Source organism: Coenobita brevimanus, chromosome 70, assembly GCF_032717465.1.
Source record: "Coenobita brevimanus isolate Jiangsu-jjx chromosome 70, ASM3271746v2, whole genome shotgun sequence".
Classification (NCBI taxonomy): Eukaryota; Metazoa; Arthropoda; class Malacostraca; order Decapoda; family Coenobitidae; genus Coenobita; species Coenobita brevimanus.
In genome coordinates, this window is record NC_137023.1 from 20080161 (window position 1) to 20102621 (window position 22461).

The following is a 22461-nucleotide window of genomic DNA, read 5'->3' on the forward strand; positions in this document are numbered from 1 at the left end:
TCAGCTAGATGGCTTAGTTTTATCCCCATTAACTCCTTCAGTGAGATAGTAAATATACTGTTGCTGTTACAATTATATGAATTTTTGCAGTTTTTGGGTCACTGCTCATTATGATTTCATTGCTTTAGTCGTATCTTGAGTTACCCAATGAAAGCCAAAAATTAAAATCTCATGGTTAAATGTTTCTTTGATCACATAGTTTTCCATACTGTGCGTGAACTATAATTATTTAACTATAGTTATATTAGTTCGTATATTGTAGCAGAAGGGAAGTACTAACTTTTCCGTTTTTATGGACTATTAAAGGTGAAGATTAAAAAAAAAAAAAAAAAAAAAACTTTGGATTTTGTGGTTTTGGTTGACGGCCAGTTATTCAACAAACATCAAAAGGTTTAATCTCCAAAGTTTCTTCTTTGTGATAGGCTACGTAACAGTGAATAGTTGAAGCCGTGTGTGTGTGTGTGTGTGTGTGTGTGTAACTAACAAGGTAAGCACCTGAAAAATCTTCCCTGATACTACTGCACGCAACTTTTGAATTACAAATCCATCTTTCAACTTTTCTACTGTCTGACATCTTAATCCTATAACACAAACGTCGGGTCTGAGACACCAACCCCCATGTTGATCACGTGATCACTCCTTGGGCATGGGTACGGGCCGGCTGCCCGCTCCAGTACCTTCCTCCCTTGTGTTGATCTTGTAGGGGAAGGTCATCTCGGTCTGCTCTCTCCACATGTTTTTTCCTTAGGCCTATTTTTGGTCTCAGCGACCCGACATTTGCATTTGGGTATATATATATGTATATATATATATATATATATATATATATATATATATATATATATATATATATATATATATATATGTGTGTGTGTGTGTGTGTGTGTGTGTGTGTGTGTGTGTGATTTTAGTGAATATTGCTGTCCAGAGTGACTGTTATAGTGAAATTATGAAATCTAGAGATAAGTGTTACTGATGACCTTTGTGAGTGGTGGAGATGATGAACTAATGTGTTTTTCTTTGCAGGTATTGAATAATCTTTTCCAGAGGTATACCCTTAAGGAGGAATAAACATCATTTATTGTGCATTTACGGGTGTAAATGACCATAAAAATATATTATTCATTCCATGGATGTCCATTTATGACTGAAAAAACTAAGTAATGATGCTTTGGAGAGTAGTCAGTAATTTTTTTTCCCAAAAAAAGAAATCGCGTTGGAAATCAAAGGGTATAGCCGTAGGGAGGAATAAAAATCATTTACTGTGCATTTACAGGGGTACATAACTATGAAATAAATTATTACTGCATGTAATTGCATGTACATTATTTTTTGACTAAAAAAAAAAAAAAATGTCAATCTCCACTACAATGAGCGTTGTGCCAGAGGGTTGTGTCTGCTCCAGCTGATGGTCCAGGGACCTGGGAGAGTGTGAGCATAAGGACAAGTCCTTACCTTTCATTTAACAAGTTTTTTCGTTTAGTAATCTTTGAACATGTAATAATTTTTGCCATTTTTCGTGTTTTTTTAAAGTCACCACAGAAGTGTTTTCTTTTGATTATGGTATTTGGGTGATGAAAATAAAGTAGAAAGGGTATAATCTCTGTGTGTATTTTTGGATTTATCAAATTTTGATTACAAATGTGGTTTTTGATTTTTCCAAAAATGGGTCTGTCACACTCGACGTTTGTGTTAAGTGAAGTAACACAGGACGTTTGTGTTCTAGGGTTAATACCATTAGGGGCGACCACAAACAAAATCGCGTCCAAATCACCATGCCCTCTACCATCTAACTGCCCTCTCTCCAACTCATACCATTCCTCCATCCTAACCCTCCATCTCATATTAGGTCGCACCCTCACCCCCCCCCCCCCCGTTTTATCTCATTCATGTAAACTGTGTCTTTCGGTCTCTCATTCTCCTTGCTCTCCAGATGGCAATACCATCACAGAAATTTATTCCTAATTCTCTCTAGTGCACACCAATACCACAAACCTTCATTACTTCACTTCCTCATGAGTCTGTTTGTATCTCCTTGCTTCTCTCAGATGACTAATTTCAACTTTTGTCACTGCGTTCATCTAGCAAGGTCCATGCTTCACTTCCTTAGATTAAAGTGAGGGATCACATTAGTATTATCCATTGACTTATTTTACTTTTCATATATAGTAGCAGCTGTGGCTCAGTGAATTAGAATGCCCTGCTCTGACTGAAGAGTCGGAGGTCTGAGTCCGCGCAAGGGTCATTGGTAGACATCAGGAAGGGCATCCAGTCATAAAGTGCTACATGTTTCTAACCAAAGTCCTCTACCCAGTGGCAACACCTTAGCCCTTATAAAAAAAAAAAGGGACACAGCGTAAAATTTCAATATTAATGGGAACACAAGTAAAAGTCCATTATATATATATATATATATATATATGCTCAGTATATATGGGTGAACCTCCCAGTGGAGAGCTTCTGTCGCCTGGTGTACAACCATTGACTGCTGTCCCACCCATTGATGAAGAGATGCCTTCCCTAGATAAACTCAAGAAGACAGTGGCTTGATTGAAAAGTAGTGGTAGAGCACCTGGTGTTTGTGACATCACAGCAGAATTGATCAAAGCTGGGGGCGAGGCCCTGATCAAGGGGCTACAAGCAGTCATAGAAGCCATTTGGCTTCCTCCTGATTGGACAGAGGGTTTGGTCATCATTATCTGAAAAGGAAAAGGAGGCTGGCATGACTGTAGTAACTACCATGGTATTACAATGCGCAGTGTACTGGGCAAAGTTCTTGTTCACATTCTCCTGATTCGTATATGGGACCATTTACTAAAGTTTCAGAGGCCTGAGTAATCCGGATTCATGCCCAAGAAGTTTACTGTTGACCGTACCCTAGCTCTTTGAGTTCTTGTGAAGTACCATTTTGAGTTATGACAAGGTCTGTTAGCAGCCTATGTGGATCTCAAGAAGGCGTTTGATTTAGTAAATCAGGAGGTACTTTGTGAACTTCTGTGACTCCATGGGATCCCCACTGCGATAATATGACTGACTGCTGGCTTGTACTCAAACACTGAGAGTGTTTTCAAGTAGGGGGGGAGGGGGACATCCAACTTCTTCCCATTAACCCTCCGCATCCCTACCGATTTTTCACCAATGAACTCCCCCCAGTCCCAACCAATTTTGGAATGTTTTTTTTAATTTTTTTGCTCAAACCTCGGCTTTTTATGAGAAACAATGGAAAATCACAAAAAAGTGCTCACCTGAGCTTAGAAGTGAACTGTACAGGAGTCCCTTCCCACATCTGGTAGTCTTCTCTGAAGCCACGCTGCTGCTGTCCTGTTTTCTATGGTAGCAGTAACTATTGCAAACCATTCAGAATAGGTAGATGCTTGTTCATTTGGTTACGGATTTATATGTAGTACAAGTATATATTAGTTTTCACACAATAATATAGGTGATTCACTCACTGAACACATCAACATACTGCACCTTCCTTGGCAACATTACCTCCTCATCACTTCTGCTCGTTTCTTTCTCTGTCGCCAAGTAATCTTTGTTCTCCACATCGTCATCGATTGGGGAATCACTCTCGCCTTGAATTTCGTACAGTGGCACGACATGTCTTTACTGGCCAGGTCACTGCTAACAGGTGAGCTGCCGAGACAATGGCGGGCGTGCGGGGGGGGGGGGACCGCAAAGTCAGGCAGTGTTACCGCCTGGCCGCGGGTAGAGGAAGGTCTCCCACATATACCTACCAAAAATCATCTGCGAAACTTGAAAAATGTGCTGATGGGTGTCAGCATGAAAGAAAGTTCTGATGTACCCATACGCTGATGGGACATTGTGGGTTAAGTTCTGGTGTAGACAGGGATGTGTCCTTGCCCCTACATTTTCAACACATGTATGGACTGGGAACAGGACCGAGCTGTGAATCGAAGTCACTGTGGTGTATCAACTGGCAATTTCAGGATTACCAACCCTGACTTTGCTGATGATGCAGTTATCCTAGCGAAGTCCCTGGAGACACTACTGAGTGCCCTTGAGGGATTTCACAAGAATGCAAAGCCATTGAGATTAAAGGTGCCTCGGGCTAAGACCAAGGTCCAGAATCTTGCTGGCTTGTTGGATGAAGCACTTCAGTCCATCCAAGCATGCGGTGAGGATATAGTAGTCTTAGCAAGATTCACTTATAAGTATCTTGGTAGTGTGGTCCATAACAATAGTAGATCAGACAGTGTGATCACTTGTCACATTGGCCTGGCTTACAGGGTTACGGATTCACTCAATTCTGGTTTTTGGCTTTGTAGTTATTTGTGTAAAAGGACGAAAGTTGCATCTTGAATGTGCTAGGGCTCCCTGTCTTACTTAATGGTTGTGGGACATGGACACTAAACAGTGACTTGGGGTGGCAAATTGACTCCTTTGGTACTCAATGTCTTCGCAGGACCGTGGGATATCACTGGTACAATCAGGTGCATAACGAGCGACTACTCTGTGAAACTGAATAGAGGCCTATTACCAACATATATGTCTACGCCAACTCCAGCTATATGGGCACGTGGCCTACTTTCCTGAGGCTGATTCTGCTCAAAGGGTGATCTCTGAATGAGCTAACCCAGGACAAAGAAGGCCAAGAGGAAGGCCATGTGACTAATGGCCGGAGCAGGTCGATCACTCCTGTTGGGAGATACTTAGAGGAGGAGGAGTCACTGCCTGGAGGGATGCACAGAGGGACCCGCGTGGGTGACGTTGGAGGGTGAGTGAGGCTGTGCGTCCCAGGGCATTTGCCACTTCTTGACTGAGCTGACTGATTTTACACGAGTGCATTAGTACAGATTACAGTAATCCCTTTTAAGTCTGTTATCGTTCTTTTCATGCTATAATTATAACACTGAACATTTTAAAACTTAAATATTTTTTTTACACTTGTAAAGAAATGACGAAACATACCTAGAATGACAATTTCATGACTAAACTGCTCATTTCATGAACTTGTGAAGTCAGCTTGTCAAATTTCACGAAACTAATAATAGGACTGCCTACTCTTTACCGCGCAATTGCAAGAATGGGTCATAACACACACTAAGGAAAACTGTGAGGCACTGCAGAGCTAAATGGAATATATTTTTAGACAGTGTATACACTGGATAAATGGGCTTAAAGCTGTAGCACTAGCTCTGAGGATGTAAGGGAAGAAGAATGGAAGCGGAGAGGGAAATGAGAGAGATTCTGTTGACAGGAATAGCACCTGGCACGGTGATGTGTGTGTGTGTGTGTGTGTGTGTGTGTGTGTGTGTGTGTAATGTTAAAGAGAAAGGTCTGGAGGGGAGAAACGGACTACATGTAGAAAGATGAGTCTCAGGGAAATGCGAGAATTGTGTTGGGATGTTATAGAGAAATGTGGAAGCTTGTCTGTAAAAAGACGTACTGTACACCTCTCTCTCTGTATATATATATATATATTCATTCATTGTCAAACGCCATGTATCCCAAACGGGGTGGCCAAAGGCTTAGAGTTAATTGTTTTACAGGGAGGGGCACTAATCCTCCACCAGCCCCAGTTGACACGTAGGAAGAACGAGCCAACAGCATCTGGTGTTCGCAGGCGGTCACCCATCCAAGTACTAACCAGACCCAACGTTGCTTAACTTCGCTGATCGCACGGGAAGCGGTGTACTGAACGTGGTGTGGCCGTTTATATATATATATATATATATATATATATGTTGCTTATTCTGCAAATGAGTTTATAATTATAATTAGTTGAAGATTTGAGGTAAGTGTTCTGCAGCTTCCATATCAGTTCTGTTTAGTTTTGTGCCGACTGTGAGTTAATATGCAAATGCTGCGTAATCAGTGCGTGAATGAACAGAATAACTAGAAAAGGAATGATGTCTTGATGAGATCATTGCCTCAAGGTGGCTATCTGGAAAGACTTGCAAAGTGAATAATTGGCCTTTATCACATTAATGGATATGGGGAAAATAGTGAGGTAAACTGGCAAACTTAGTGGAAAAAGCTGAGAGTACTACGGGGTAAATGGCAGATGACCGGCCATCCAGTCCGAATGATGGGATAAAAATTTATGCTATTAATGTGCATAGCGCGTTCACTGAAAACACTCTCTTTAGATGGAGCGAAGCAGCGCTTTAATCACGTCACTTTGAATGTTCAGAAACCGCCCTCTGTAGTCTGTATTTGCCTCTGCCAATGACCTTCGCATTTTGATACGCAATGTGTCCAGGCATCTTGAAATATTCGGATGTTGAATTTGCCTCCTTACTTTTTTTCTTCCTTTGAGGCGACGACTTTTGGGTCTTTCTTCTTTGTATAAAAGATATGAATGGTACATATTTTAATGGGAATAACATTACATATAGATTTCTTTTTCTATAAAGTCCAGACCCTTTACAGGTAGTTGTGTTCCTCTGTTATCCTTAGACATTTTTGCAAGCTTTTACTTTATAGTAATGGCAAAGCACTGAAGTCGGAGCTGAAGGCCGTACCTTAGACTCAAATGCTTGTTTCTTCAAGAGGTAGCTGGAAGATTTTTGCGTGTAAAATGCAGCTATGAAAATTGGCAGGTCTCGTACCTTAAATGATCTGGACTACGGTAGCCTGGCCTGTAGCTCCTATACGTCCTATAAGGGGTAATATGTTATTGGCCATCTCAGTTACATCACTTTTAACATAATTACTCTTAGACATCCTGTTCTGACCACAGCTAGACGATATTCAGCAAAAGGATGACCCTACCATCCGGAAGGTTTATCTATCTATCTATTGCCAGACGCCTCAATCCCGTTTGGGGTGGCCACAAACAAATCGCCTCCAAGTCGCCCTGTCCCCCCCCATTTCACTCCCCTGCTCCCAACTCACACCCCCCTCTCTCATATGCCTCTCCACCCCATCCCTCCATCTCATCCTCGGCCTCCCCTTCCCTCTTCCCCCCTCCACCTCATTCACATACACTCTCTTCGTCAGTCTTTCACCCTCCATCCTCTCCACATGGCCAAACCACCTCAGTGTGTTCCTCATAACGCTTCCTATCACATCCACATCAACACCACAACGCTCCTTTATATCCTCATTTGTCAGCCTGTCTCTCCACGTGACTCCACAGGCTCCTCTTAAATAACTCATTTCCACTGCTCTCACTCTTGACTTGTGTCCTTCCAACAATGTCCAAGCTTCACTTCCGTACGTTAGAGTTGGTATCACAATACTGTCATGTAGTAACTTTTTCACTTCCATGCTCACTTCCCTGTTTCTTATCACTGCTTTCAAGGAACCAGCAACCTTTCTTCCCTGCTGTACCCCTTCAAGCACTTCACCCTCCAAACCTCCATCCTTACTCATCACACTACCCAAATTATATGAAAATGTTTTTCAGTTTTCAATAGCTCCACATACTGTAGTATGCCGTTTCTCGCTTTCGGGAAAACATTAGAAATGCAGAAGCTTTTGTGTAATGTAATGTACTCGTAGTGTAACAATATGAGTGAGGAATATTTCATTGCAACAAAAATCATGTGTGTGCAGATCTAAAACACAACGCATAATACAAGCAAAAATGAATAATTGGGTAATGAAGTTCCCTACAATGTTTTTTTTTTTTTTTTCCTGTAAATATATTTCAGCATCAAATTCTGTTTTCCAAAAGGTCTTGGAAGCAAGTTTTTGAACAATAATAATTTCCAAAAACAAATACCTGTACCGGTATTTATTAACTGGATTCAGATACAAGCCACCACTTTGTTTCAAGATAATCCTTTGGTGTGATAATGCATTACTTGAATACTGTATCTACCGAATGTCACTGTAAGTTTTCTACGGTTCACTGCAAGCTGCGTTCATTGATCTCATTAATACATTATGCATGAACGAATATTTGGTAACGATCGTTTGACACGCACCTGGCATTTGCTGGAAGGTGTCCTATGAATATTCAAGTCATGATTTTCGAGCCGCGAAAGGTAACTGAATGGTTGGGCTGGGGAACATATCCTCCAGGAATGGAACTGCTACGCTTAAGACACGGCTGTCACCTCCCGAGTACGCTACCACTAGATCACCAGGCGACTTTCTTGGTGAAGGAATTAACCGAAGTGTCTGGAATTTCACCTACTTGTTGGAAGCCCCAGATCAGAGGAGAAATTAATGTATATGTACCGCCATAACGATGACAAGGTATAATAATGCTCCAAGTGGCAGCCATCTTGTGTTTATGGAAATTCATGTTTGCCAATAATTTTTTTTTTTCCAAAAAGATTTTCCATGTTGAAAAATCGTATGATATTCTATTAATCCACTTAAAGTGTTTACTTAGAAGTCATTGGTTGCCAGGATCCGTCAAAACTTACCCGCCATCTTAATTTAATGCAAACTAAGCACATTTCCCATGGGTGGATTTGGGTGAATCTTTTTGTGCTGTTCTTTGAGTGCTCCTAAACGGCTGAGTGAAGAAAAACATTTGTTGCCTTTGCTCAAGGTTTAGCATTTTTTTTTTTTTTTGAATTTGGTATCTTCTAGGAGAATATAGTACACGTGACAAATACATTCACTTATTTAATTTTTCATCAAAGGAATTTCCGAACTTTGGTTAGCAATTTCCTTCATCTTCTTTCGTCTACATAGTAATTAAATTAGTGGTTATCTTCAGCTTTGTTCCATCCCTACAGTAAGAGTTTTGTTTTTATTGCCTGCGCAAACGATGTTGGACAGAGGTTAAATAATATCCCGTGTTTTGCTTGACTTTTTGTCACCAGGATATCTAAAAAAAAAAAAAAGTTGTCAGATTTCAATGAAATTCTGTAGACACTTGGGCCAAGGTTAAACGAACAGCTAACGCGTATTAGATTCTCAGGTGGATCCGGATACAGGAGTCAATCTTAAATTCTTCTCTCGTTGGTGGAGGTATGCGCTCTCTGGGACGTGTAACTGCGCAGGCTATGGCCGTAAACTCAGCTGACCGTATGAGGCCGGAAAAGTATTCTTCTGGTAAATCCATTTTGGGCGCGGGTGGAGGGGCGTTGGCAGAGGTGTGGACTCTCTGAGTGCTCTCTAATAATTGTTATTTGCTCGTCTGAGGTGAGACAGTATCCAAAGTAAATATTCATTGAGTGATTTTAATTCCTGTAGTACGATGGCGTCATTAATATTATATTCTTGCTGTCACCTGGCCATTATATTTAATACTGGGTAGGTACAGTAATTTGTAACAACAGTGTGAGACACAATGTCAGTTCATTATTTATTTGATGAAAATTCATCTTATTCTTCCAAACACAAGACCGTCTTATTCACCTCAGTGACGTATATACTACATTTTGGGGGGGAGGAAGGGTGGAGGGACTTTTCAAAGGAGAGGAGATAAGTAGTCTTCATTTATCTCTTCATTACTATGATGTTCTCTGAATCTTTAAAAAAAAAAAAAAAAGTAGTAGAAGGAATAATAGCAAATTATAAAAAAAATTATGTTCATTGAGTGAAAGGGCTAAAATCATCCACTAAACCCACGTGTTCTATTCTGCAGGTCATCAAGCCCAGTGATGCAGGCAAAGTATTTAGTCAACAAACACACAGCGCCAGTTGTTATGGTTAGTGAGCTGTGTGGGGGTCAGCAAAATTTTGACAATAAGTTGTTTCATTAAATCTGTGCATATTGGCTATTGTGTGCGGTGGCTGTGACAAACACTGCAGCCTCGGTAGTATCAATATCCGCTGACTTATTCTATGATCGACATGGCCAGGTGTTGGGAGTGAGTGAGAGGGATGGAGCGGCTGCGTGAGGGAGATGAATAGGCACACACACAGCGACATAAAACGAAGATATACACTGTGTCCCGAGAAAAATGAACCAAGTTTTAGTTTAAACATGAGATATTTAAAGCAATATTTGTTCATTAACTTGAATACACCCGCTAATAGTTGCTTCTTGAGGTCCTTCTTTACTTAATTCTGAGTAAGAAGAGCCATATTAAACTGGATAAAATTATCAGTCATTAGTTCATCTTGGTGTGCGGACCAAATGATCGATAATGAGAGATGGATGAACACACACACACACACACACACACACACACACACACACACACGGCACGAAAGGGAGCATCAGTGCCACCTACCAATTTCTCTGTAACCACTTTACTCTGCTTATTATCATTTGATCTAAAATTGCCATCTCTCCACAATGAATGCTGAGCTGTAGCACGAAATGGAAAATAGAATATTGTGCTAATTACGAGGTGGCATGGAAAAGATGCTGAACCGGAGAACTGTGTTATTCACCCTTTGAACTACAGGAAATAATCTGGGGAAAAAAAAAAAAATGGGCTAAGTTATTGTAGACGAACGATAGTAAAACCCTCTTGTTTAGACGTTTGGCTTTGGTTTCTTCTTAGTAAGTGAAGGTAGTTTAGTCACATTGGCAATGGACTTCTCTTATCAAAAGTCCTTACTTAACTTTTTAAAAATCGTCTGCAGATTTTAAAAAGACGCATGAAGGACGTCCTCGTGCAGAAGGGATTAATCTTTCTAATATAATCTGAACACAGATACTGGTTTATCTGTTTCACTCCCTTGGTATCCACCTCGAATGGATTTTATTAAGCTTAGTAGAGGTTTCTGCACAGGAAGAGTTAGGTATAGCCTTCTTTAGCCCTTTATTGCAAGACGTCAGTCTTACGTCAGTTGTCTGGAAATAGCAAGCCAAACTGAAAACAAAAAATGTCATTACAGCTAGGGGTTTATTTCATGTGTATGTTCTACACAGCAAATGCCGAGGGAAAGGTAATGCATAGTAAAGTATTGTACTACACTTTCGCTTCCTTGACAATATTTGTGTACTGATATGGGGCTAAATCTTTACAATTTCATTTAGATGGGAGAACTGCTAATATTACAAGGACTGATGAAGTCAGTTTCAGACCTTTGACTACTAGAGTTTGCTCAGTTGAACAAAATCGGCTTGTGGTAGCCTGGGTAATAACTTCACGCATCCACTGAAGGTGAAATAGATAAAGTGAGTCATTTAATGTGAACTGTGACAAAGAAAGCATTAACTCAGCAGCTCACATGAATTAAACTCATCTTTCTTGATCAACTCACTTCGGCACATACTCTTATGTCCTGAAAACTCATCTTAATAATATTTTTAATCGCTTCTGCTTTTTATAACTCTAATTGCATTACCTTATTATTTTTTCATCAGCCTTTGTTCATTGAATCATGTAAGTTTTCATTCGTGGCAATTATGACTGAACCAGAATTCTGCTCCTTAACTGAGTTTTTCATGGAGTGTTGACTGTGTGCCTTAGCGTCCAGTGCCCCCCCCCCTCTCTCTCTCTGTCGACACCAATATATCTTGAACCTTGATCTCCCTGGCCAGAGGCGCGGGGCCAAGTGTTGCATAGGTAGTGTTTAATCTTAACAGATTTTTTCGAAGAGCCTATTATAATTACTTTTTCATTACTTACAGATCTCAAAACATGTGACTAACTATAATGATCGGGACAACTCTTTTCTATTCCATCTAGCGCCAGGTGATATTATTCAGCAGTGAGTGGGTCGTATACAGCAAACCTGAATGTTTGTACCCGGTGCCAGTATCATCAAATATCTCTCATGGTCGGAACATCTGCCATTTATATTCCACATAAAGTCAGACAGTTTTACATTCTTGTATAAATAATTAGGATGGTGTAGTGGTAGGAGAGGGCGTTGACCATCCACTCACTCGATGGAGTGCAACCTCAAGGCAACTCTGCATTGGACGACAAGCCAAATGGCTTCTTGTAATCCAGGAAACCATTTACTAATTGAGCGGTAACCTAGTAACCAAATGACTCCCTCTGGACTAAAGTGTTGAGTCGCTCCAACCAAATGTGTACAACCGGGACTGTTATTAGGATTTACTGATCACAGATGTCACTCAAGGGCGAGTAAGGCTGGTTTCCGTCGCCTTAAGGGTCGTGAGTGAATTACTTAGCCCAGAACCCCTACGCCCTCGACAGGACAAAAATGGGATGGATGATGGATGGATGGATGTTTAGGACGCTAATGATCAGGGAAGTATTCAGAAAGTGTCAACAAGTTTTCATGATAAGTAACTCTCTGTATAAGTAAACTGTTGTCATAAATCATTTTGCTTAACCGTATTAACTGTATTTATTCACTTTAATATTCACTGTAGAACTGCGTAGTGAGTGGCAGTAGATAAGGCAAAATCAAAACTATAAATCAATGATCTTGTAAATATTTTAACCCCGACACTCCGATGGCGTGTGTTTACATTTCATTCTTACTGGCATCATTGTGGGAAAGGCCTCTCATAATGGAGAAGGGATGTGAATTGCGTGTAATCCCTTCAGTTCGAAACGTCTCGCTTAGCCTACACAAAAAATTTGTCATCGGATTGAAGGAATTAAGTAGGCTATAGGAAAGTGTGTTAACAAAGGCCCAGCGTTGCATTTTCTGTCTGATTTCTTGGAGTGTCATTGGTGTTCAGTTAAACCTTTCAGTTCGATGGCGCCTTTTTTATTTCTTTCCTGATACCTTAAGACAATTATATATAAACTCTCACAATGAAGGAACTACATATGTTCGCCAATTAACTCCTTCTCTATGAAAAGTGTCTAGAAAGCAACATAAAGTGTTCAGGAGGCAACAAGGTATTTTAGTGCAGTGTATTGCCGGCGTAAAATAAAATATTGCTATGCCGCGTTTGTTTGATATTATTCATCTGAAATAAGTCGTAGAACCCTGAGAGTATTAACACTACCACTTTCAATCCTCTCATGGTCAAGACAGCTCTAACATGTTATTCTAGCTAACGCCAAGCGATTTTATTCATTCCAACCTGAGAGTTAATATATTTCCATGAATTATTTTTCAGTCTAAGTTCACAAAGCCCTTATAATTTTTTTTTTTTCTGTATGGCAAACGGCTATACCACGTTGAGTACACCGCTTCCTGTCCGATCAGCGAAGTTAAGTAACGTTGGGTCTGGTTAGTACTTGGATGGGTGACACCAGATGCTGTTGGCATAACGTTCTCCCTACGTGTCAAGTGGGGTTGGTGGAGGATTAGTGCCCCTCCCAGTAAAGCAATTAACTCCAAGCCCTTGGCCACCCCGTTTGGGATACATGGCGTCTGGCAATGAATGAATGAACTTCCTCACCACCATAAATGTAATTTTGTTCGAAATAAGTTCTTCCAAATTCTTTTCTTCTGCAGCACTGGAAATGATAGATTAACTGAAATATTTCATTCGATCCTTCAGACCGACTTGAGAGTAAAAATGGCTGACAGTACATACAGTATAGCACGGCATATAGTGCAGTTTTAAGCATAGCTGAGAAACCGCTAGACTCAGAAAAACGGGGTCCAAAATTTTAGTTCTGATTGAGTAACTTGTTTGAAGACTTTTTGGGGTGGGCACACAAGTCCGAGCAGTTCTGAGGAGGGGTATTTGTTTTTTCCTCCAAACAAGACTCTTCTTTCCAAAGCAACAATTTCAGGACGCATTTGGTGCATCTGCATGCAGTTCTTGCTTCCTGGGTGTTTTAGGGGGAAAAACATGATTGATACAGCTATAATATTATTACACACAATATTTCAGAACTCTCCATAAATATAGAGGTTTCGTAAAAGAAATATAACCAAAAAAGATTTGTATACATTTGGTATTTCGTATGACTCCCTTAAAATACGTAAACAAACACACGAACACTTTTTTTTGTTATAACTAAACCTCATCTAGTATAAGGCTTTTAGATAAGAATTTATCACCTCATGATTTGCATCTACGTTCTGTCTGGAGCAGAGTAAGAACCCCTTTGTTCACCAAAAGCATACCCTTATCACTATGGTCAGCTGCTCGGCTCTTTCTGTTTTGAGTTCTCTGCGGCAGGTCCAGCAACTTGTTCAATGTTTGTGAAGCCACCTCAGTCTTGGTCCTTACTGAAGTTATCCGTAGTAGGTGGGGAAAAAAACACCAGCACTGAGACGTACACAACAACCCCAATAGGGCCTCTCATAGATATTCTATGTCCCCAGTCAACCCACCAACAGCGTGGTGTTATAATTTCCATGAAGAGAAATCAGGTAAATTAGAATGATGCCATTGCTCTTCGTTTTATCATAGAATTCTATACGTGGTGAATGGTAAAAAGAATACTGCACCTTATGTTTGCCTTTACTATTCTCGAAGAGGATTTTAATTTATAATTAAGTATAAAAAGTATAAAGCACCCAGAGAGCGCATACCTCCGCCAATGCCATTTTCATTAATAAGGAACTGAATCTGGATCCTTGGAGATCCTGTAGAATACCTAGGATTCGGATCTGCCCCCAAATTTAATCAATTATTCTTTGACCCATGGCCCACTCTTCCACAAAAACTTATTGAAATTCATGGAGAGCTTTTGGAAGTATTGTTTGGGATACATAGGATCCGGATCTGGATCCGCCCCCAAATTTAATCAATTCTTTCTTGGCCCATGGCCCACTCAGCCACAAAATTTCATTGAAATTCATTGAGAACTTTTGGAGACATATTGTGGAGAAACTAGCAAACAGACAAACATAGATGAATACATACGGTAACCTCCTCTAACCGTTGGCGGAGATAACGAGGCTGTTATACGTGTACAGTATTTTGATAACTCTGATATTACACGGGACCAATTGCTACTACCAAACGGACCAATGACACTACATGGAGTATTCCTACAGTACTGAGCACAAGTGTAGACTTCAGTGGCAACTTTACAATATGCTGGGGGGGGGGGGTGTTGTCGCAGCTGACTGTTGCTAGTATCAACTTTACGAACAAACTAAAAAGCTTTCTATCTTATACTCATGGTCATTTTATTTATATCATAAAGTGACTACAATTTTTTGCTTTTCACTGTTGATCGTCACTGAGCTTCTCAAACTCAGCCAAACAGAAAGTGAGCAGCATACCCAGGTGGGTAACTTTTAACACATTCCTATACGATTTATTTACTGTTCTCCCATAGCTTTATAATTAATTTTATGAATGTCTCACCTGGAATTTTGGCCTCGTCAACAACTCAGACAGCTAGTATCATCTTCCTCAGTGACAATCCTCCATAACATCCTCGACCATGGTGAGGTTCAATTACCGTTAACTTCTGCAAGGGCTTTGGCCTCTTCATGTATGAATCACTATCCTTCTTCCTTTCCGTCTCTTATCCTTGTGTTATTGAGAATCAGCTGTCTGCAGCTTATGGAAGGTTACCACTTTTCTGTATTCTACATCTTATTGTTATTTCTGTGCAAATGTGTTAATTGGCGTACGTGCGAGATGTTACTCTCATCTGATTCCACTGGGCTATTCGAAATTGCCAGCACTCGGGGTAGTTACCTTACTGATATTTTACTAAATATACCTGTGTTGGTTACTGTAACCTCCCTGACAGTAAAGATTATTATTTGCATACCTCACATTTATAATGAAATGTAGTGCATCTATAGTTCTCCGAAATATAATTATTTTGTGATATTCTTTGTCTGCCACTTTATATAGCACTATCCTTCAAGTACAGATCCACCTGCTAAATAAGCCTCTGTCTTGACTAGGAAAGAGTCATATCAACGGCTACTTTATTTCCCTCAGCCATTCGTTCTTCCTTTGCCAATATTGCTTCTGCATTGGGTCCTATGACCGTAATTTCAGGAACTCGTTTTGCCATTCAGAGCCAAAAGCCCACAGTGTTTTTCTGTCCAAGGAAAACGGAGCCAAAAATGCCATATTCAATATCAGTTCATTTAGAAATGCCTGGATACATTGAGTTTAAAGGACTGGAACTCATAGGCAAAGGACAATTCAGAATGAGGAGAAAAGTTTCAGAGATAACCTGTTGCATACATTAAAGACTGAGAGTACTGGTTAACTCCTGCATTAGAGACGGACCGAAAAGGAATGAGACTACTGCCAAATGGGTGCTGTGCATCTGCTGTAAGGGAGGAGGGAGGCAACCAGACAGTTCAGAAGAAGAGTGGCTATTAAAGTAGCGATGACACAGAGATCATGATGCAACACTACATCGAAAGGAGAGAGGTTGAAATCAGTCAGTCAGGAATGAGGAGATGGCATGAAAACCTTTTGACTCTACCTTATTTAGAAGAACTGTATGTGGGGAGCCGCCTCAAACATACTAGTTGTACGCCACACGGGGTCGGTAGGACAACTGTATAGTGAAAAAAAATCCGCATAGAAGTTGAACAAGTACTGAACCAGCTTTTGACTCTGATGTTAAAGTAGCAGATTTTGCAAAGGGGTAATATACTGGTCGTCACTTCATGACAGGTCCGGAAAAAGAAAATCCATAATATTTTAAGAGATGATGAAGGACATAGATGTGTACTGCTGAAGATTAAGGAATATTCCTGTCAAAGATTTTGCTTGGTCAAGAAATGTAGAATCTGTACTTCTGATTTATTAAAGAGAACAAGGTTTCTTTTGTCCCAGTCAGAATGATACCTAAGTCAGAAATAAGGCGTTTCATAGCATCAATGCTTGAATCCTGACGCAACTGCTGTGATGGCCACTGAGAGAAGCAGGTGGAAATATGAAGGATAATGTCATCAGCACATGAATGGACAGGGTAATACGCGCAGGTCAGATGATCGCTGACTTATAGAAGGAAGAAGGTTGACTACTGGACAGTGCCCTTACGATTGCTACTATTGATGGCTTCAGGTGGGGAACAGTGGCCACCTACAGTATCAGCCACAGAACGACCAAAAACGATCCTTGAAGTGAAGGCAAAAACAGAAGGACAGGAAACGTAAGAGAGCAGTTTGAAAATTAAAGATTTGTGCCAGACTAAGTGGAAAGTCATCGTGATGTCAAATGCAATAGCAAAGGTTTCACTAAAGGCCGGAAAGGAGGATAACCAAGAAACAGAAGGAAAGCTGAGAAGATCGATTGTTGTGTGTCCCGGGCAAAACCAATACTGGTGGTCGGAAAGAAGGTTATGAGAAGGAAGATGCTGCAAAATCTTCCCTGTTTGGTGTAGACTCAAAGACTTTTAAAGTACGAAGTATTAAAGCAATTGGGCGATAGTTGGATGGTTCCGAAAAGTCAGCTTTCTTCGAGAACGGCTGAATGAGAGCAAACTTTCTGCAAGAAGAAAAGGTATAAGTTGACAGGCAGAAGTCAGAGAGTTCACACTGGCAGAGAAACATAATTTTAGATAGCAACGGGAGGTACCCCATCAAGTCTGTGAGTCTTTAACTACTGCGGCCAAAGAGAGCAGAAAATACACCAGTTGAAGACATTGTAATGACAGGTAAGAGAAAGTCAGAGGTGGAAGGAGACTAAGGGATGACAAACCACAATCATCCAAACTGGAAGTAACGAGAAAATCGGGGCATTCATTTCTGTCTCATCAGTCGAAACAGCTACAGAAACTGCAAAACGGAAACGAAGAGGGAAGGAGGATGAGGTAAAGTTATTTGAAGGGTTTTTGGCAAGATGCCAAACAGAGCAAATAGAATTTGATTTGGAGAGTTTTTATGATTGGGAGGAAATGATATTATTATTAGAAAGATGAAGAATATGTTTATCACACTTCCGGGCAGAAACATGTAGAGAACGAGATTGAGGGCTAAGTTGGCACCGGCACCTTTTATAAGACACCTCCTTGTTGTGGACAACATTAGAGCAAGAGTAGTTAAACGTTTTTTTTTTTTATTAGTCAGAGTAAGAAAATTGAATGTTTGCCTTTATGCCTGAGACGATAACCGTAAGGCGCAAAGCACAATTAGATGGCTTGACCATAGATGCAATAATCGTTTCATGAAAAAAAAATACCGTCGGAGGGTCTCCCAATCTGCAGTATCGCAACGCCATAGACGCTTCCCCGTAGGAAGATCTACAGGATTTCTTGAAGTAATGAGGCAGGTTTAGGTAGGGTGTGTAAGATACATGCAGAGCGGTGTTGCTAGGTAGAGAAAACAGAAGTTTAGGAAAGAATGCTGGCTTACGCTCCATGATACTGAAATACTGGAAAAGGTCAGTAAAGAGGGATGATCAGGAACTGTTCCTAAGGGCTAATGAAACAGGAGTTTCACCTCGACCTCCCATTAGCTTTGGATCCACCTTGGAAGTACCGCACTGTTCGACTGGTGTTACAGCTTGCGCCATACACTATGTTCATAGCGATACACAGTTGATAAAAATGGAATTTTCCTACACTAATAGTGGTATAAAAGAATTTTCTTAAAATTATTGCGAAAATGTTACGTACTAACGGGAGTTATAAAAAAAAATTATTACATGATGTTAACCTAGTTAACATATCAAAAAAATGCTAGGATACTTTAGTTATCATGTTAATGCCAGTGAAAGGTTATAAAATACATTTCATGTTCAGTGCCGTGTATACTGCCATTTTATAAGGCTAATTATATTTTTCACTGGATCGATTATAAAAGAATAATATTTGCCTCAGAGAAGGGCTCAAATCTGTGAAGAAAGTATTACTAATGTGCTATACACGTCTAAGATCTTTTCTTGACATATACCTTCAGCTACCGGTGAGCCTTTCTGTTGTTCCTGTCACTTCATCTTCACCTTCACATCCAACCATATTTCCCCTCTGGTAGTTCTGTTGCTTCTGTGGCAGACGGTCACTTTATACGTTATGGACAGTGATGCTCCTTTAGCAACTTGCCTATTCGTTTTTTTCAATTCTTTATAATTTGTTCTTCTACGCAGCATATCTAATCTTACTCGTCCATATGCTGTTGACTGTCCTTTGCTCTTTGCGCGGCTTCATACATACACACACACACACACACACACACACACACCGAGGCACCGGGAGAGAGCAGACGCACGTCGACACCGCTCTATACTTGCACGTCGACACCGCTCTATACTTGGCCAACTTGACCAGCTGCATTACCTAAAAAAGTATCCTTATATGAGTCAAGCTCTGTACAAGGTTAGACTGAATGGTGTTCAAATATAAAAAAGAAGAAGTTTTAAGTAAGACTTGGTCAAACAGAAAAGTAAACAAGCAGAGCATGAATGACACAATCAGCTGATCGTTATTTAGTCTACAATCTGCCCCAGGGAATGTAAGTACTATACACATTTTTAGTACTGCAAAATGACCACATACTTTAGTAAAGCAAGTTTGGAAAAGAAAAGGGATAAAGGTAGACAGCAGGATGATGATTTCTACCAAGAACTGGTTGAAATGGAGACTCACAACAAACTGGTTGAACGAGTACATAGGTTAGAGACGGCTTTTCAAAATGAGATTGATGAAATTAAGAAATAGATGCATTTGCAAAAGGAAGAAACAGAAAAATTAGGAAAGGAAGTCAACAAGAAAGGCACAACCATTGATGACCTAACAGTTGAAGTGGGTACACTTAGGAGGGAAATTAGTGAAATGGCAAGTACAGTAGTCAAGCACGAGAGTATTATGGAAGAGTTAAAAAATGATAGAGACAATTAGGCAAGTAAGCAGTCTGATAGATCAGAGCAGTGATATTGAGGAGAAGATAACACAGGTGAATGAAGCTGTGCAAAGCTACAAAAATGATGTGGAAACCACTTACGCTGAAATGGTGAAAGTAGAGAAAGACTTGGAAACAAGGGTGGCAGAAAAAAAGCATTAAAAAGGAAGTGAAAAGAATAATCCAAAACAATCATAAGTTAGTTAGAGATTCAGTAGATATTAACAAATCCATAGCAATCACTGGTATAGAAGAGGAAGAAGTAAAAAACAAGATCTCAAGAGACAAAAAGGAGATGGCAAATGTAATGGGCATATTGAAAGAAGTATCAGAGGAAATCTGTAGTAAAGACATAGAGGAACACAAAAGGTTAGGGAAATACGAGAAAAGCAAGTCAAGACCCCTAAAGGTAACCTTCCAGAGTGTAAACACCGTGGAGGAGATACTAAAAAATGCAAAGAATCTTATGGAAAAAGAGGAGTTCAAAAATGTATGGATAAAAAGATGCCTAACACAAGAGGAACTGGAATTACTGAAAGAGAAGAGGGAGGAAGCAAAAACAAAAAATGAGGGAAGATCAGAGGAGGAGAAGAATACATTTTTTTACAAAGTAATTGGATTGCAGGTATGAAAAGGTACATAAACAGGAGGAAATAAAAAGGAGAAAGGTAGTAGAACCAAATCATGACAAGTATATAAACAAGATGATTAAGTTGATGTACTCAAATGTGGATAGAATGGTATCTAAATTATTAGAGATGAATGATTACGTCAGAGAAAATGAACCACATATAATATGCCTAACTGAAACAAAATTAACACCAAGGATATCGAATGACATCCTAAACTTAGAGGAATATAATATATGGAGAAGAGATAGGAACTTAAAAAAAGGAGGAGGAATTATAATATTAATTAAGAAAAATCTAAAAGTCAAAGAAATAGAATTAGATATACCCTCACAAGTAGAACTGATTGCAGTAGAGATAAATACATCTGAAGGGAAAGTAATTATAGCCAATTTGTACATGCCACCCAGATCAAACACATGGGAAAGAGACGAATATTAGGACCTGGCGGAGAGTACAATTCAGAGTTTAAGAGCATTACTACATAAAATGGAAGAGAAATCGAAAAGAATTATATTAAGTGGAGATTTTAATACAAATATAAATTGGAATAATCTAGATATAATAAACCAAGAAAGCTGTTGGGACCAAAACCTCCTGGATCTTGCGCAAGAGTTTTTCCTAACGCAACATGTAAGGGAGAGCACCAGAAAAAGAGGACTCGATGTGCCCTCAATGCTAGATCTCATATTTACTAGGCAAGAAAACGATATTGACAATTTAATATATCACCCTCCATTCGCAAAAGTGACCATGCACAACTAAATTGCAATTTCAGGATTGCATATGACATAGATGACAGCAATGAAAGTTATAAAAAGAACCTAAACTATAAAAAGGGAAAGTATCATAACCTAAAGAAGTACTTCTTAGAAACTCCTTGGGAAAAGGAGCTTAGAGGACAAGATTTTAATGCTATATATGAAAAATTCTGTGAACTAGGAGTCCAGAAGTACATTCCACATCACAAAGAAGCAGAAAAGAAAATAAAGAAATGGTTCAATACAGAATGTAAAAAATCAAAAGAAAAAAGAGATTTGTTGTGGAATAGATACGGAAGACACAATAGTGAAAGGGCATATAATAATTACAAACAGGCAAGAAACGATTATACAAGAATAAGGAGGGAAGCCCAAAAACGGTTTGAGGAGGATAACATAATTATAAGTAGTGATCAACCAAAGCTATTTTACAGCTATATCAGAAGCAAAACCAAAGTAAAAGATAAAATACAATCAATTACAGACGTTGGAATCACCTATACACAAGAGAAGGATATTAGTGAAGCACTAAACAAGATTTTCCAATCAGTTTTTACAGAGGAAAAAAAATTTCAGAGGGATTATGTGGAACATGCATGCCCACACATACTACCAGATATACAATCATCAGAAAAAGATATACATGAGAAGCTAAGTAAATTAGACAAAGGAAAAGCAAATGGTCCTGATGAAATTTCATGTTGGGTGCTACGTGAATGTGCAAAGGAGTTAAGTAAACCATTATTTATAATTTTCAAGAAATCCTTGGGTCAAGGTAAATTACCTGATATTTGGAAGAAAGCAAACATTGTTCCCTTATTCAAGAAAGGGAATAGACAAAATTCACTTTACTACCGACAAGTATCACTAACCAGTGTTGTAAGCAAGGTATTAGAAAAGCTTATAAGAAAAGCTTGGGTAAATCACTTGGAAGAACACAGTATGATAACAGAAACAGTTTGGCTTCAGAAAAGGAAAATCATGTGTTATTAATCTGTTGAGCTACTATGACAGAGTAACAGACACATTACAGGAAAGAGAAAGCATTTGACACAGTACCACACCAAAGACTTTTATGGAAACTGTACCATCAAGGAGGAATTCGAGACAAACTGTATTGTTGGATGCAAGATTTTCTCGTGAAAAGAAAAATGAGAACAGTACCAAGGGGAAATTACTTATCATTGAAAGAAGTGACTAGTGGAGTACCACAGGGCTCAGTGCTGGCACCAATCATTATTTTTAGTGTATATAAATGATATAGACAGTAACACTGGAAATGAAAGCTATCTAAATATGTTTGCAGATGATGCAAAAATACAAAGGAGAATTACTAACACAGACTCTTGTAAAGACCTAGAAGAAGAATTAAATAAACTTCATGAATTGAGTAATACATGGCAAATGGAATTCAATGTGGACAAGTGTCATGTAATCAAGTTTGGTAAAAGTAGAAAAAGACCTGATTGGGATTATACATTAGGAAATAAAACCCTACACACATCAGAAAGAGAGAAGGACCTAGGTGTGATTGTCAATAACAGACTATCTCCGGCTGACCACATCAGTGAGAAGGTACGGAA

General features: G+C 39.5%; 2 pseudogenes; both read right to left on the reverse strand.

Annotated features, from left to right (window-relative positions):
- LOC145406399 (protein sax-3-like) overlaps window positions 1-22461 on the reverse strand; it is a 558017-nt pseudogene that overhangs the window by 347658 nt on the left and 187898 nt on the right.
- Window positions 5566-5684, reverse strand: LOC145406492 (5S ribosomal RNA; annotated as a pseudogene).